The sequence below is a fragment of the Siniperca chuatsi genome, linkage group LG10, assembly GCF_020085105.1.
Source record: "Siniperca chuatsi isolate FFG_IHB_CAS linkage group LG10, ASM2008510v1, whole genome shotgun sequence".
In the NCBI taxonomy this organism is placed as follows: domain Eukaryota; kingdom Metazoa; phylum Chordata; class Actinopteri; order Centrarchiformes; family Sinipercidae; genus Siniperca; species Siniperca chuatsi.
The window spans coordinates 20,234,375-20,250,004 of record NC_058051.1 but is presented as its reverse complement, the minus strand read 5'-3'; the positions used below and the strand labels follow the sequence as shown (position 1 = coordinate 20,250,004).

The 15,630-nt window shown below is 38.4% G+C and overlaps 1 protein-coding gene across 1 annotated transcript in view; it reads right to left on the bottom strand.

Annotated features, from left to right (window-relative positions):
• LOC122883320 (poly(rC)-binding protein 4-like) overlaps nt 1-5,140 on the bottom strand; it is a 34,191-nt gene extending 29,051 nt beyond the window's left edge. The window contains exon 1 of the mRNA XM_044211811.1: nt 1,173-5,140. The gene's annotated coding sequence lies outside the window, so the exon portion shown is untranslated. The remainder of the gene's footprint in view (nt 1-1,172) is intronic.
• Nucleotides 5,141-15,630: the final 10,490 nt, after the last annotated feature.

Sequence of the window (15,630 nt, the reverse complement as noted above, 5' to 3'; positions counted from 1 at the left end):
GCAAGGACCATGATTTCCTGAATCAATCAGCTGGTCCACTATCAGATGTTGTTTTTATTGATTCTACTGTACTGAAGAGTCTAAAGACGATCAGTCTCTTGTATTTCATATGGGCCTGTTGTGCTAAAGTGGATAAATGTAGGTCAAAACATGTGTTTTGTGTTAATCACACTGGAAGTGGAAACAGAGGAATTTTTCATTTCAGCTATTACAATATTACAAAACTATCAAGACCAACTTCTACTAAAACCTATGGTATGATTAATTAAGTTGTTGACAAGCCTGTTTGTACCCTCTATGCTAAATGAAACGCTGTAAAGCATGTCTAGCAAACAAATCACAGGAAATATCTGGAAACCATATGGACAAACAAACATAATTGTTTGTTTAAGAGTGTCTACAGCTAAACTGCACTTAGTTTGCCAAATCTGACCAGAGATTTTTTTTTTTAATTTAATGCTAGAACTGCGTAAAACATGTCCAGCCACTGGTCCAGCCAAATAGCATTCTGCACTGAGTTTTGGTTTTCATCTGGGTCAGGTTATCAAGACAGTTTATCTATCCAGTGTAAGACTAATGCAATTATGCATCTTCCTGAATAATGGTGCTGTCACACACACTCGCTGCCTCAGCACCAAGCAGGCGCCCACAGCACTTGTGACTTGTTGAGAATGATCTTAGTGTTCAGGACTGGGCTGGCCAGCGGGGTCCACTTTCATTATCATAAAACCCGTCTACACACAGGAGACCAATTGTCTCCTCGGTCTTACTGTGTCCCCTGCTTATCTGGCGACTTTCTGCCATATGCTAGATTTAACAACCCAGTCAGTTTATGCCTTCATTAATTCAGCTCCAACGTATGAGTCTAGGATTTCAGACTAAACTGAGTGCGTCCAAGTAAAAACACAGAAGACTGCAGTCATTTAGAAGGACAGTAATTATTTAAACAGTTAAAATGGCCTTTGATTCGGTGGTTGCTCATTAACAAGAGTTTGTAGGCTAAATTTAAAATACACGTCTCTCTGTTTGGTGTAATTCGAGGAGTAAGACACTAAATCTGACAGCAGATAGCGATCAAGAATGCCACCTATTAGATGAGAGCTGTTTCAAGTTGGAGAATTGAGAACATACTGTCCAAAAATATGCCTTTTTAAATAATCTAAGTCACTTACCAGTTTTCATGTAAAAGGTCGCAGGCTGCAGTATCCCCATGGATCTGTGTTGACCGGGCTTTGTATCCACATAGAGTCCAATGACACGGACGTGTAGTGCAGATTGTCCTCCCGGTGTGTCAGCAGACTGGAGTGCAGGGCGCCTGTGCGCTGAGGAGGGGAGACACACACATACACACACATACAGAAAGAGATGCAGGCGGCGACCACCCCGCTCACCCTGATCACAATTAACCGAAGCAGCCCGTGGGAGCGAGCCGAGTGCTCTCTGGGTAAAAAATCCTTTGGCTCAGCTGCTTTCAAGCCTCCAGTATGTTTGTATCCCCGCCTCGGCCGGTGAGGTGTGATCCTGTCCCCGCAGGACCTCTACCGGGAGCGCAGCGCGCTTCTCCCTGTGTCGCACCACATTCAGGATCATTGAGCCTCTGCACGGTGTGAAATCATAGCATGAACGAGCAAATTACATTTGCTGATTCAATCAGACTGTTCAGAAATTTGCGCCATTACCTTGTCTCAATTATAGTGAGTGTTTTTGTGGAGAAACTGACAGGGCCTAACGGGGTGGTCATTTCCATTTTTTACGAAACATCACGGCTGCTTTTGATTCACACTTAATTTACTATATACCCCTTTAAACTCCAGTTATGTGAAAGTCAAATACCCCACACCCTTTGGAAATTGTCACAGGGTTTACTGTCAGTCCACAGGCCAACAAAACATCTAATCTAATCAAGCAAAATCTATTGGCTTAATCAAAGTTGGTGGCGCAAATGTAAAATTGAAGCTCTTGGCATTTTCTTTTGAAGTTTGTGGTGCGTATGAGATCAGTAACTTTCTCTCACACAGCGCCATCTAGTGCATTTATCTTGATATTGCAATTGTTTCATCAACATTACTGTAAGTTTGTGAAAAATGGGAGGCATATTCATGGATTTATGTTTTGTAATATTAATTCATTCTCAGTTTCTAGATCCTCTTATCTGGCACAGGATTGTAATATTAGCCTATTGTAAATTATAGGTACTGTAACAACATAAAGTCCAGGCATCTTCAGCAAGTCGCTGACATATTTTTCCTTTGAGATATGTGAAACAAACAACATTAAATGGACAGAATGATGTGAATAAGTCTGCTTCACTCCAAGCAAAATGTGTCTATGATGAATCTGCACTTGACAAAACGGCTCATTAATTTAAAGACATTGAAGCAAAAAATCTAGGTAGCTCCCACTGCTCCTGTGTGAAGGAGGGAACGTCTGGGTAATTTGAGCATGACATCTCCATCTATTTCACAAATTATCTCAGTTGTTTCTCAGGTGCCTCTCATTCACCACATAAATAAATAAAAATGAGAATAGGATGGATGTGAACTCGTATTTATATTACTAAATAAAAAGACCTTTATTCATCACTGCTTGACATTTTTACTACTGTCTCTGTAAGCTGTTACTTTGTCTGATTACTGTGACATTTTCTCTTGACTGGGAGTCAAAATAGAACTACAGTACATAAAGTAAATGAGATAATAAGTGGGGAAATAAGTAGATATTTACAGCAGATACATTCACAAAGTTTTTGTTATTGTTATTAGCTGTTTATTTCCAAAATGTATGATGAGAATTATGACTTGGGGAGCTGCTGGGTTTCAGCACATTTTAAGCAGGGTCACTTTTTGAGACAAAAGACATCAAATTATCTGGTTTGATTACCACAACCCTAACCCAGTACAGTGCCACTGAGTGAATAAAGCCATATTAGACCCTAACCTTGAGGGAAGACACACTACAGTATGTCTTAAGTCTTTCGACAGGGACACATAACTTTGAATCAAGCGAGAGGAAGAACATTATTACTGTTTAATCTGTCACCCATGCAAAGGCAGCTCTATGGGAGTTTCTACATAATGGTGCCCTATGAATCAAGCACTTAACTATATAACAGCTTGCCTGAATAACTTGCTGTGGTCCACTGGATCCAGTGACCAAGCAAGATGTGGTTTTTCAAACAGTAGGAGGTGCTGTGTGATTTCAAATCCATCTTGCAGAGACAGGGTGCTTTGTTAAAAAAAAATAAAATGCAACCACCACTAGGGGTGTGTGGGTCAGACCGCTGCCAGCCATCATTCATGGTGATGTGGCTTTAAAACAGCTAAGGTGCACTGTGGGATATGACACAGCCATCAAAGGGGAGAATTGTGATTGCATCAATACACTTGCCACATATAATGCAAGGATATAATTAACACAGTCATATCTAGATTGAATCACGGCTGGACAAGCTGACAGAGCTGCACTAGGTGTGGGATTCTTAGAAATGAATCAGAATTCCTCCCTGCTATGTGTGTATATGAGTGTGTGAGTGTGTAAATGTATTATTTCTGCCAGAGTGTAAGGTGGGACGGTAAAAGACAGACAATTACATGTTAATTTTGGTTTAATTCTATGTTTTGAATTCACGTTTTAGTGATTGAACCACACACTGAGGACATGCATCTGAATTTGGATCATTTCTAATTTAGTTTGATTAAGCCTGAACTGCTCGCATATGTTGTCATTGTAACATCATAATTTCTCAAATCAAATCGAACTGGAAATTAGATAGTGATGTCAAATTCACAAAAGCCTTGCTTGCACTGAAATAAGCCATGGTATACAGACCCCCATTTCCTTTGGCAAACACAATGTATATCATCCCTGCTTGTCTGGGAGCATTCAAGCTTAACAAATACCTCTCATACTAAATGGCACTGAAAGAACGAGAGATGACACCAGGGCAACAACTACAATTACTCAACCATGGAACGTCTCTCTCTTTCTCTCTCCGATCCTCTCACACACAAACAAACATGGCTTAACGTTCTCTTCATTGAATTTCATGGGATTTCTTAACTTTCTTAACTGACAAATGATGACTGAAGACATATTCTGCTTTTGTCTGCTGCCACATGCCAGAGCTCACAGTAGGTTTCGCCTTTCATTAAAGTAACTGCAATCGTCTTTGATTCCCTCTCAAGCAAAGAGCAGTAGTTTGACATTTATTTTTTTGATGCTTACTTATCAAACATGAAAGATTTCTTGTGCAAACTTAACAACTTCCTTTATAATTCACATGGTAAGGCTACAGAAGCTGCAGGTGTTTCAATGTCCGTTGAACTGCTTAAAGAATGAAAGAGACCCACAAATAAAATGCACATACAGCCACATGCACAGTGAACTCCTATATAGATGATGTATATTAGAAATCACATTTCCATATATCTGTCTTTGAAGCGATTATTTCGAACAATGGAGGCAAAGGAGACACTGGACAGAACAGACTGGAGTTGGAATACTAATAGGAGATTTAGTATTGAATAGCTTACAGAACAAGGATTGTGTTTGCTCTGAGTGTTGTTCTGTGTCTTAAAGGAAAACAAATCTCATGCAGAACAGGCACTGAGGTCGACAAGCTACCATGTGATACCATATTTCCATTTATTTTGTATAAATGTCATAAAGTGTAACATTTAAAAATACACATAAGATACAGAAAAAGTAACGAATATACTGCAGAGACAGAGAATGTGCAAAAAAATGAAGATCAAATGAAATTAAATGACAGTTCTACAAAAAGACAAGGTTAAAGTAGATACATCTTAGAGCAGCTTTTTAAAAAGTCAACTGGTGAGCTTCCCTCAGATCCACACGGGGTGATTAAAGGCACTTTTAGTTGTGTATTTGATTTTTGAATCAAAGCTAAGATCACTATCGAAGAAAACCATCTGATATTCACCACAGCATTACATTTTTTTCTACCTATCAATGACTTCATTTGTGTAATGAAGTTCTCTGCTTGGCCAGTTACTTAAAGCGGATATAATCAAAATTTATATATCAAACAATGTGAAAGGGGTCACTAGAAGTGATGAACCTAGAGAGAATTATCACCTGAACAAAACAAAATCAGTTATTGCAGGTATAAGTTCTCCACTTGAACAGTTATTTTTAAAAGGCACAGTTCAACCCAAAATAAAAAACAGCAACTTACCTTTAGTGCTCTTTATCCATCTAGATTGTTTTGGTGTGAGTTGCAGGGTTTCGGACTTATCAACTGTAGAGATGTCTGCATTTTTGGAATATAATGGGACTATATGGCACTCAACAGGAATGTCTCTTTTTAGAAATCATGACCCGGTTACTGAAGATAATCCACAGATTTGTTGTGAGCAGTTTCATGTAAGCACTATTTTCTTTCTACCGATAGTTCCTACATGAAACTGCTCATAACAAAGTCTGTGGATTATCTTCAGTAACTGGGTCAGAGTATTTCAAATGTATTTTTTGGGAATATAGTCCCATTATATTAAAAAAATGCAGACATCTCTACGGCCGATATCTCCAAAACTCAGCAACTTGCACCAAAACAATTTAGATGGATAAATAGCACTACAGGTAAGAGTAAAAATATGTATTTTTGATTTTGGGGTGAACTGTCCCTTTAAGCCTAATCACCATTCAGTGCTACCAATACTAATGCACTGATCTTTTGACTTAGGCAGTATTGACCTTGTGTTGTATTCCTGAAGAAAGTGAAATATATTTACTTCCACATTACGTAGAAAAGGTTTCACTTCCTCACTACATTTCTCCATGTTCTTATGTCCATAAAGCATAACCGAAAAACAATTAATTTAATGGTACTTGACATGGACAAAAACATGAAAAAATTTAATATATCAATATGGCAATGCAATCTACATAAAAATCAGATGACGTAAGGACTTAAGATAGATTGATAGATAGATGCTTTATTATCATTGCACATAAAACAACAACATTTGGTAGAGAGCGCCGGGCCGCTGCGTCTATGCACACTGCCATAAGGAGCAGTGAAGGCCTGGTGGTTACAGAGGCAGTGAAGGGCAAAGGTCAAATCCCAGCAATGGCCACTAAAATGTGGGTAAGAGAGTGAATTATGAATGCTCTTGCCTCTCAGCTAACATTGATGTGTCCTTGAACAAAGCTTGCTTGCTCAATACTGCATGAACACAGCTTAAAGGTGTGTCTATAACTGTGCACACTTTGAAGCCACAGTAAACATACTATTTACTAAAATCACAAAGCTGCATGGCACCAGAAACCAGACAGGTGTGACCTGACAAACTAAATAAATATTTCATGCACCACATTTACCATGGTAAAAGTGCTGAAAGTTCAATATAGACCTTTACCATGGTAAATGTGATGTTTGTAGTGTGATATGTCTCTGCACCATACAGATGATAAAACGATTATATCTTAATTACTAACCGTTTTGAACTGTCTCCACAGATCTGAGATGACACTGTTTTAAGTGTAATGCCAAATACATCCTTTGTCCTTAGCTTTAAAACAGGAATCTCACAGAACAGCTGCACTTTGACACCACTTAATGCCAAAAAAAATCCTTTTAATCCATTTAAACCTAAAGAGAGGACTTTAAAAGCACTGTTTTAGAGCCTTGTGGATTACAGACTTCCTATAACACCCTCCATAGTTTTACAGAAGAGAAAGATCATTTCTATTTCATTTAATAATAAAAAACTCTCTTCTTGCACCCAGATAAATGAAGCTTTGTTCAAAACCGTGTTCCAGCTTTAATCAAACCACTTAAAAAAAGATTTCATGCCGGTCCTCTTCTCCATTTTTTATGATCATGCAGCAAAACCCAATGTGTAACTGTTCAGTTTCTCAATAACAAGAGCACAGCCATGGCCCTGGGTCATAGGTGCCTTAATTCAGTGTCTGTTAAAAAAAGAAGAAGCTGAGGATGACATCATGGCAGATGTGAGAGGAAGTATTCCTCCAGGCTATGTCTCGAACAGGCTAAAGGATACTGTGTCATCCGCAGGTGCACAAATATGCAATGTAGGCTACATTATGACGTATTTCTAGTGTAGTGGTTGGAAACAGCCTGTAGGCAGGAACTTGATGAGATAAGTATGGTTGAAAGTGTGGGAAGTTCTGGCATTCATTTCAAAGAGGTGCAAAGGAGGGAACAAGAACTGAAAACTACATGAATATAAATATAAAGAATAACTTGAAGGAATAACTATTCTTTTTAATTCTGCATTATTAAAGTACCTCAAATGATCTGACTGCTGTTGACAAAATGTGGAGCAGATTTAATATTGTAACTCTTGAATCTTCCCTTTGCATTTTAAACAGAAAAGAATGAAATAAACCATAACTATAAACATAACTAATAACTTCCTATCCCAGGACCACATCAAAGTTCTTGACTGTAACTTCAGAGACAGGGCTATCTGCTGAGTCTCATGTATCAGGTATGAAGAGTACCTTCAAAAAGCTTTTCATCTTGAAAGTGATCTTGAGGTGGTGAAACAGGTAATGAGATCTGTGCTGGAGCACAATACCGTACTTGTAGACATTATACCACAATAGTGTGGCAACACCAACTATCCTGAAGTTCTTTTGTAACTTTGGCAAATACTGAAAGTTAGCGGTTGAACCATAAGAAAGCATGTCTTTGCTGACATTGATATTAAAAGGGATATGCTTACCAATATTTAATTATGGATACATTTGCAACTTCAAAAGATCCACACTCCAGCAATTGAATAATGAGCTCCTTATATACTTGTTTTTGTCACATTTATTGAGAGCAAAGGACAAACATTGAGGTCTTCATCAGCGCAGATGATTTGCAGTGAAAAAGGCCTCACATAAAGGATAAAGGCTGAATGTTTGGAACTATGTAGCCAACAAAAGGACAAAAACAATTACCAAGAAACACTCTGTGAGAGAGCTGGTTAGTGTGCCAGTTTGAGCTTGTTTCTGTGCCCTGGGCTTTAATTATTGAAACCATTGTTTATTCATTGGTTTTTAACCCTTTGTTGTCCCATACAGTATTAGCTTGCGACATGTTTAGTTACATACATTCAACTAGAAGCTAACTAGCATAGCCACAATATTCTGCAACTGAACAGCTGAAGTGGGGATTAGGGCTGGGTATTAAACCTCCACATTTTTTGGTAATGACTGAAATGTTTCAGTAGCATTGAGAATAGAACACTTGCAAGTACTGTCAAGTTGCTTACTTAATCTTTGATCAGATAGTCCATGATTTAAATCAGAATTTTGCCATTTTTAGACACTTTAATTTAAGCAACAATCTTGTATGGCTGCTTGTGTTTAACATTTGAGAACTTTGGCTTCTTTTATTCAACTTTAAAAAAGGGGTTTGTAGAAAAACAGGTTTATATTTCTTAACATAAGGTGTCAAAAAAAGTATTGTTTGGCATTGGTACTTAAACTCAGGTATCACATCTACACTAGTATCACTTTCCAAACAAAACTCTACTGGGGATTCATCAATTGACTGTGCTGGTAATGAAGAAAAGACTGATGACAAGTCCACTGACTTGATGTTTAGGACACCAGACTCAATGCAGATTATTTTCCATCAGCAAGTCTGAGCCTCCAGAAGTCTTGGTATTATATTGCAGTACAGTAAGTAAAGGAAGAAAAAAGGAAGTGACTGCAATAATTTATGGCTGTAAGAATAAAAACAATTCAGGTGAATAAATAGAACAAATACATTGTGATTTATATTCTATAACACACATCTGAACCTGGGGGGAAAAAGGAAAAAGATCCTGAAGGTTTTGTTTGTCTGCACATGCCTATACACATTCCAGGAATGTGGAGAATGGCGAGCGACAAGAGAGGCCTTGTATTTGTAGGTCTATCTCCTGCCCACCCTGTAGATTAGCCTCTTATCTGTTAAATGAGACAGTGCCGACGGATTTGGATAACAGGACTTTGGCATCAGCACCATGCTCCCTGCACTGAGAGCTCTGCTGTATCACAGAGAGTCCCTGTGCCAGAGCTAAGCAGCACAGACAGCCTTGGACCAAGCAGTGGGTGGATATGGGAAGCCACATAATAGGCAGCTTCAGATGCTGCCATTCCTTCTCCTTGAATGCCGCTGATGGGTTTTTTTTCTCTGGTCGTCTCTTATCATAGATATGACTGTAACATGGGAGTATGAGTGATACGCCCGAGAGTCTAGATTCAATTCACACTCTCCCACATATCACCTGGATGGATGTTTGGCTGTGATTCCCGTAGCCGTTGACTCATTGCATCTCAGTCTGCGCTGTTGCCATGTGACTAGCAATAAGGCAGACTGAAATGCATCCTCTAGCTCTGACTCATGATTTGATCTGGCTTGTAGTCTCCCTCACCCCGGGAAAGAATGTATAGGTAGCGTTAAGGTTACACCTGGGACCCGAAGTTGGGTCTCTGTGCTTTCTCCCCATTTCCATCGTCCCTAAGCCCAGGGTGTGAGCTAGATATTAAGCAGGAGTTCTGCTCCACACCATTTGGCAGCCCACACAGACTTACTGAGACAGAGCTGCCTGCCACGTTAGGTGTGAGTGCCAGTCACCGTCCGTTCCAATGGACAAAACTGGAGCACATTCCTGAGACCTTACATGTTGCTTGCTAGTTAATAAATCTCTTAGCCCACAGAGGACAGAAAACACAAGAAGGTGATGATTATCTAGACCAGAGAGGTAACAGGAGAGGACACAGAGTCAGGTTACACTGAACAGGCTTGTCACTCTGTGCAGGGATTTGACTCTCCCAGATATGTAGGCCACATACTGTAGGTAAGTCTGACATATAAGGTTACCTTGAAGAACTGTATTAAATAACAAGAGTTAGGAGTCTGCAGCCATGCTTGTAGCTCTCTGAGGCTGTACTTACACTAAGCACAGTGGTGCTTTGAGCTAAATGCTAACATCAGCATGCTAACATGCTCACAACGACAATACTTTCTGATGTGAAGCAGGTACAGTATAATGTTTACCATGTTCACTATCTTAGTTTAACTGTTAGCATGCTAGCATTAGCTAATTAGCACTAAACACAAAGTGCTGTGGCTGATGGGAACATCATTAGTTTGGCAAGGGTTTAATCATAAACCAAAGTATTGGACACATTTTAATTTTGACCCCATGGTGGTGTTACATTGAAAGTTAAGGGGACACCAAAGTCAGCATGCTTCATCCTCTGAGGACCATGAATGTCTGTACAAAATTTCATGGCAATCCATCTAATAGTTGTTTAGATAATTCAGTCTGGACCAAAGTGGTGGACAGACAGACAGACGTTGCTATCCATAGAACCATGCTGCTTGAGTGGCTAAAAATTAGGATATTTAGTTCACATGCCATATGACAGTCCTATCATGGAAATCCTGCTAATCATTCAAATTATTCCTTTGTCATCAGAAGAAGAATTACATCATAACTGAACTAAACTATAAATTTCTAAGGTCATAACTATTAGACTGATTACTTTGGTCCAATTAAGGAATTGATGAGAACTGGTAGGTGTATCATAGGTAAAATATGCAAAGGGTTTCCAAGGACTAAAATTTCTGGGCTGTGTAATCATATTACTGCACTAATGGATTGGGTTAAAGGTATTTCAGGCAACTGCAAAAGAGTCACAGTACACAGTTAGGGGCTACTGAGGGAGTTTTGATTTGATTTATGCTCTTTATTGGGGTCACCCTGTGGCCATTCCATTTGCTGATTTCTATATTTGCTGATGTCCTCTTGATGTGTTTTGGAGTCATTAGGCCTGTTTGTCTCTGATAACAAAACTATTACCCCAGTCACAGAGGCCATTAGGGGCTTTTCTTCAGACTTCCATTTAGCATGAGGTCTTCTCAAGAGCAGCATGTTTACCCTGTAATGGAGTGGCCTGATCTGCCACTGGTCGAACGTACGAAACTGCTAATGACCATTCCTCTGTAATTGCCTTTGGGGTCTCTGATGGTGGATTAATTATGCAGTGTAATTTGCGAATTGTCAGCTAACTTGCCTCAGCAATACTTGGATGGAATTAATTTACACTGAGATAAATGTAAATGTGACAAGATGGAACTATTCCCAGTAGTCCCAATTTGCTTTTCTTTGTTAGATTTAGTAAATAATTCCTCTCTTTTTTTTAACACAAAGAGGAATGTAAACATGCACAAGTGATGATGATACCTTCTGGAAAACCTTATTTATGTTGTGCAGCAAGAACAGATAACTGATAAATGATAAGAATGCCCATTTCCACTGTTTTATTTGGCAGTATAATGACATCTGTGATTGTTGCTTCATAAGTTTTTTTTTTTTTACTGCGCTGATTTCCTCTTCTTCAACACTGGCTGTCAATCTGTGAGATGTTCGTCTTTCTTTAAACTTCTCCTTCCTCTTTCAAGTATTGTTCCCAATAGAGCTCATGCCCTATTTAAAACCATAAAATCAGGCTACTATAACCAGCCATTCATATAAGCTCAAAGAGATCTCAACAAAGAAACGTCACCTGCCTTGTATGTATCTGTTCCACCTTAAAAGGGGAAAGTAGGAAGTCGCCAAGGTGAAGAAAAGTAATCACAAGGAATCTTTTGCAGTGCAGAATGCCAGAGAGCAGGAAGTGGATTGAGTGGCTATGGTATATTGCAGGTAAATGTGACAAGATGGAACTATTCCCAGTAGTCCCAATTTGCTTTTCTTTGTTAGATTTGGTAAATAATTCCTCTCTTTTTTTAACACAAAGAGGAATGTAAAAATGCACAAGTGATGATGATACCTTCTGGAAAACCTTATTTATGTTGCGCAGCAAGAACAGATAACTGGAACACAGGAGCAGTTTTGGATGCAGAAACCCACTGCAGACCAAAAGCAAAACTTCTAACTGGTAAATGATGTGTACCTGACACATTCTTTAAATTGTTTCAGTGCTGATCTTGACAAAATGGACCTGTAAATAAATGTAACCCTGTGCCTTTTCATGTGAGAACCAAAAAAAATAATTACAATTGTGACAAAAATTGTGGGTGAAAAAGTAAGATCTGTGAGCACAACATATAAAAAGCAGAAAGGGTCTTTCCGTTTGTTATTCAGTGAAGCTGAGAAGGGTTGTCTGAAGTAATCTACCATTGTGAGAGAGGGGAGATTGGCTCCATTGAGGGTCTTACTACTCAGCCAACCCCCATCAGCAGTCCAACAGTCCGCTCAGAATAACATTTCTAATAAGTCACTTGGAAAAAAATGTGGGGAGTCAGCTGATTCATAATCCGTTCTCTTTCTCGCTGTGTGCTCACACATCAAGAGTCAAATTGAAATGTGCAATCACATGAAAGCCCCTCTGCGGTGGGGCTATCATGGTCTAGTAGACCTGCAGGTGTTTTTGTGTATGTGTGTTTTGACAAAATGAGAGTTGGGTGATCCATTTACAATGGAAATCCCTCATCTGTAATATACCTCAAGTGTAAACAATGGGATGAGAAAACAGCAACTGCTAGTAAATGCATGTATTCTTCTCAGCTGACATTGATTTATGTATTATGTCTGTGCTGATGGTGTATTCATTAGATTTAGAGGCAATTAAGAGGTATAACACAATTACAAAAAACATTCTCATTGCTCTGACTGTGTTATGTAATGTGTGAAAAAAATTAACTCATGCAACATATACATGATAATAAATTCTTTACATGTATTTGGAAACAAATTCTGGTGGAATTTCATCACCTGTGCATGTTCACTTTGAATACAACATTTATTTAGATACTCAATTTCCAATCTATTCTCTCAAGTCTACATGCAGATACTACATGTGTGCTCTTTTTTTATACTGCCGGCTTGCAGGGGTAAACAAAGAGTCAGGGGGATTCAGATGATTGACAGGTCTGTGAACTATTACAGACAGGCTCCGTTTCTCTATCTTAAAATCCTAATCATGCTTGCCAAGGGTTGTATTAGTATATGAAGGCCCTTTCTTTGTTGCCATGAGTCAATTTTTGCTCCAAGATATTCACAGTTTATGTTAATGTATGATGATGGTATCACATAAATGGCACCACATATTTCATGCAAATATTTTCTGTGGCGTAAAAGACATCTAATCATTTGTTGGCAAAGCAAATGATAAGAATGCCCATTTCCACTGTTTTATTTCGCAGTATAATGACATCTGTGATCGTTGCTTCATAAGTTGTTTTTTTTTTTTTACTGCGCTGATTTCCTCTTCTTCAACACTGGCTGTCAATCTGTGAGATGTTCGTCTTTCTTTAAACTTCTCCTTCCTCTTTCAAGTATTGTTCCCAATAAAGCTCATGCCCTATTTAAACCCATAAAATCAGGCTAATATAACCAGTCATTCATATAAGCTCAAAGAGATCTCAACAAAGAAACGTCACCTGCCTTGTATGTATCGGTTCCACCTTAAAAGGGGAAAGTAGGAAGTCGCCAAGGTGAAGAAAAGTAATCGCAAGGAATCTTTTGCAGTGCAGAATGCCAGAGAGCAGGAAGTGGATTGAGTGGCTATGGTATATTGCAGGTATATATACCATCATAATATGTGTCATATTATTTCCATGATTCCTATAACATTAACTGAGGTAACAGACGGTATTAAATGACATTTTATGCACAGACTGGGCATTGGCTAGATATTCTTTAACTATAATCATTTCACTTGACAACACTTAATCCGTGAACATTTGAACCCTTAAACAACCACATGCCTGCATCTTGTGACTAATATCACAGTTGCCTTCACTCAGCAGTCAAGTGTTTCTGTAAGACTGAAAGCACTGATGCATGCACACTATTGCAAACTGTGTGCAACATGGTTGTATGATAAGCTTTCTGTGCTAAGATACCACAAACACCTTGTCAATAAAATCCCGCAGTATGCCTCATTGAGCTGATGTTTGTTTCCTCTGAAGTTTGATTTTCACCCATGACATTACAAGTATTGATACCAAAATCAATACACTTTTGTATTGACAAAGAAACCTGAATTTAGAAATCAGGTTTTTTTTTTTTTTTTTTTTTGGGGGGTATAGAAATGTTTTGAAGATAAGATATAGTACTGACAGAAAGTGAGTCATTCTGTTGTTAATCATTTCAGCACAGATCTTTGGACAAATATAACCTTTAGCACATGAACGGTCCTCATCTCAACTATGTGACTAGAGTTTTTGACTTTAGAAAACATGAGCAGCAGTTAACCTGTTAAATCACAATTTATACATTTTGCCAATCTAAGTTTGTTACAATAAACCCAGTGGAAGCAGATACAGTATCAGACAGTGTATTTAACTTTTGTTACATATAGGGATACAGCCACTACAGGACATTAATACAGGAAGTACCTTGGTGTTTTGTGTTTTTAATCAGCACCACAGAGATGCATATTCATAAAAACAACTGTAAGTTTGTAAGTTTGTATTGCAAGGAAGGCTAGGTTAGGTTATGTTATAGGATAACTTTAGGCCACTGATGTCTTTCAAACTTGCTATTGTTTATCTTGTGCTTTGTTTAATTCCCTTTGTTGCATACTGTCCTGCATCATTTTATTCTGTGCTGATATTTTGTTAGATCAAAGAAGGCTCATTCTCTGTAAAGTCCTTTCAGATATACTTGTGATGCAGGGCTCAATAAAAAAATCTGACTTTTAAATCAGATACAATGGATATTATTAAAACGTCCTTTGAGAAAGGCCAGTGCTTCAGAAATATCTTCATCATCACCAGCTTTAAATTGTAAACTGTGATAAGTTTCTTTCTTTCTGTGTGAGTAAACCTTGGTACTACATACTACAAATAATAAATGCATGAATGAATGTAATGCTTACTGTATTGTAAGAATACAAACATAAATAATCTGTATGCATGACAGGAGATAAAGCCATGAAGCTCTTGGCCATGTCTGTTGGCTGATAGTTGCTATGTGAAGTCACAGGAGGAGGAAGCAAGGATATTAAAATATTCTATTGTCTATCTGTTTGTCTTGTCCTCTTAGTATGAGTTATGGACCAACATTGTGTCTCCTACATAAAACAAAGACACCCATGGTAACTTTGTCACAGTCAAAATATTAACAGAAATCATCATATTACATACACAGTTATACATACATTCCATACATTACAGTTACATTACATTTTTACAACCTGAAAATGAATCAGTGATGCCAATGATTTCAAGGTCCTAAAACCAGAAGCCTATGGTGTTGAATGTCCTCAGAAATATGAAGATGTCACAGAAAGGGTGAATGTAAATGGATTTTTTCCAACAACGACAACTAGACAAAATGTATTCTGCTTACCATTGAGTAGCTTTGCAGACAAGTGGTTATCCAGCCTAAACGTTTCACCTCACCCTCAACCTACCTGCTTTCATGGTCAGTCAGTTCAACACCAAGTAGGCTAGTTGCCTCACTCAAGGTTGGAATAGCGTGGTGAAGCGTGATCATCATCATCATCATCATCATCAAGTATGGTGCTATATAATTGTGAGGTGATTCAACACAACTATCAGCACAGTGCTTCTAATTATGTGTGCTCAACAGTTGATCTTTTCACCTGCATGTCTCCAAATAAAAGGGAGGCGGAGTCACGCTGGTA